Source organism: Paroedura picta, chromosome 3 (assembly GCF_049243985.1).
Source record: "Paroedura picta isolate Pp20150507F chromosome 3, Ppicta_v3.0, whole genome shotgun sequence".
In the NCBI taxonomy this organism is placed as follows: domain Eukaryota; kingdom Metazoa; phylum Chordata; class Lepidosauria; order Squamata; family Gekkonidae; genus Paroedura; species Paroedura picta.
Window position 1 is genome coordinate 96,349,282 of NC_135371.1, and position 2,884 is coordinate 96,352,165.

General features: G+C 47.7%; 1 pseudogene; it reads left to right on the forward strand.

The window, feature by feature from the left end:
• The first annotated feature begins 1,323 nt into the window (after positions 1-1,323).
• On the forward strand, positions 1,324-1,412 carry LOC143834578 (U2 spliceosomal RNA; annotated as a pseudogene).
• Positions 1,413-2,884: the final 1,472 nt, after the last annotated feature.

Consider the following 2,884-nt stretch of genomic DNA (forward strand, 5'->3'; position numbering starts at 1 on the left):
TTGCACAGCCAAAGGCATAGCTTGGGCATATCAAAAGTGCTTTCCAATTCATACCAGGGCTACTTCTAACCCAGGGTGATTTTCCATAGTAGTCTGGTTGCTGATGGTTTTGTTTTCATGCCTGATGTGTATTGAAGCCCCCACCCCTCCCAGGGTTCTCCCATGATCCTCAGGAATCTCTACCTGTCTTAATTTTAAAAATTATTTTGAGGAGCATAGGTAATGCAACTCTGCAATGGCTTCAAAAATTTTGGGGGGGAAAACAAAACCGTTCAATTTTAAGACACCCCTGACAATCCCATCCCATTCCCTCCCATCCCCTCCTCCCTCCCTAAGAGACAGGATGAGCTGTGGGTGACTTCTTCTTTTTCTTTCTTCTTCTTTCTTCATGACTAAAGCAATACCTTTAACAAACTTTTTTTTTAACCCTCCTATTTGCAGAGCCTCCAGTGATTACCCCCCACCCCAGGCAGGTGATATTCTTCTGCTATGCTAATGGTTGTGGGTGATGGGCCCCTTGTGTTAATTCACAAATGGAAAGAGTGTCTGACCAGCCCTTCACCCTTGCTCTGCTTCCTCTCCAGTCACAAGAATCTGCTAGTACTGAGAGTGTCCTGTCCAGGAAATACTTTTTTATGTTTAAAAGAAAGCAGATTTTTGAATATGGAAAGAACAGGCTGTTTACGGTTTGTGCACAAACAGATCCATGGAATGACTCCTATGAATAATGCCACCAAGGGCTGCAATGAATCTGTGGATATCTGTACAGAGCCTTGCAGCTGTCAGGACTGTTCTGCTGTCTGTGGCCCCAAACCACAGCCCCCTGCGCCTCCCAGCACATGGCTTTTGCTTGGTCTGGACTCTATGCATGTCATCATGTGGATCTCCTACGTGGGATTTTTACTAGTATTTTTTGCAATGGTTTACCTGAGGGATCGCCTCCCCGCCTATGCCCTCCCTATTAGTCCGAATGCAAGTTGTCAGGGCCTAAGGAGTTTAGTTTTACAATTCTTATGCTGTGCTCCACTGCCACCAACTAGTTAAGGATCCCTGGCCCTAAAGAAGTCCGCCTGGTCTCAACCAGGGCCAGAGCATTCTCTGTTCTGGCCCCCATCTGGTGGAATGAGCTCCCGGAGGAGATCAGGGCCCTGATGGAGCTTAAACAGTTCCGCAGGGCCTGCAAAAAAGGAGCTCTTCTGCCAGGCATTTGGTTGAGATCAGACGCAATCAACAGCGACTGAAAGGCCCCTGCTCCCCCCCTTCCCCCCCTCAGAAGTCCACCAACACACTCTGGACCTGTTTGTATTGTTGCATTGTCTATATATCGCTTCTCGGCCTTTTGGCTAAGATCAAGTGTAGTAGTATTGTCTATATTATTTATACTGTTACATTGTTATACGGTTACAACCATTCGTTATTATTGTAAAGTTATTCACATGTTTATAGATTGTTTTATGTACTGTTGTTTGTTCTTATGTAAACCGCCCTGAGCCCCCGGGGAGAGCGGTATATAAATATAATAAATAAAATAAAAATAAGAGGATGATGTCAAGTGGAAATCTGCAAAAAACAATGACTTAAACAAGAAGGCTGAAACATGGGAAATCCTTGTGATAGATGGAGGCCGTTTTGCTACAGTTATCCGCAGTACTCCAGTGTACACTAGGACTCAAATTGATACAGAGCGCTATGGAGCATATCCAGACAAACTTCCATCCCAAACGTAATCTTTCCAATCTCCATTTAGGTAGATATCTGTGTATGCAGATGTTCGATACCTATGCAGTTCCTCTAGGGCAGTGGTCCCCAACCTTTTTTTGACCGGGGACCGGTCAATGCTTGACAATTTTGCTGAGGCCCGGAGGAGGGTAGTCTTTTGCTGAGCGATGTTGCCGCTGCCTGAGCCCCTGCTCCACTTGCTTTCCTGCTGGCGCCCCTGACGTCTCGCCGCCTGCTGGGGGACGCTGCCAGAAGCAGCTGCTCAGTACCACGCCGAGGAGGAGCCCCAGCCATGGGGGCTGCTGGAGAGCACCAAAGGTGAGCCGGCAGCAGAGTTGGCAGGGCAGCCCCAAAGGCAGCAGCCAGGGAGGAGAACAAGGAGGAGCCACGGCCCGGTACCGACTGATATGCGGCCCAGTACCAGTCTCCAGCCCCCTTCAAGGATCGCTGCCTTGTTGTGGCAAGGGGGCTTGCGTAGTTCAGTGAAGCTATGAGCTATGCCGTGCAGGGCCACCCAAGACGGACAGGTCATAGCTGAGAGCTCTGACAAAAGGTGATCCACTGGAGAAGGAAATGGCAAACCACTCCAGTATCTTTGCCATGAAAACTCTATGGACAGTTCCAATAGGCATAACGATATGACGCTGGAAGATGAGCCCCTCAGGTCGGAAGGTGTCCAATATGCTACTGGGGATGAGCAGACGGCTAGTACGAGTAGCGCCAGAATGAATGAAGCGACTGGGCCAAAGCCGAAAGGACACTCAGTTGTGGAAGTAACTGGTGGCGAAAAGACAGTCCGATGCTGTAAAGATTTTTATTCCATAGGAACCTGGAACGTCAGATCCATGAATCAAGGTAAGCTGGACGTGGTCAAACAAGAAATGACAAGACTGAACATCGACATTTTAGGAATCAGTGAACTAAAATGGACAGGAATGGGTGAATTTAATTCAGATGACCATCAGGTATACTACTGTGGACAAGAATCTCGCAGAAGAAATGGAGTAGCCTTCATAATCAATAAGAGAGTAGGAAAAGCAGTCATGGGATACAATCCCCAAAATGACAGAATGATCTCAGTTCGAATCCAAGGCAAACCATTCAACATCACAGTGATCCAGGTCTACGCCCCAACCACTGCTGCTGAAGAGGATGAAGTTGATCA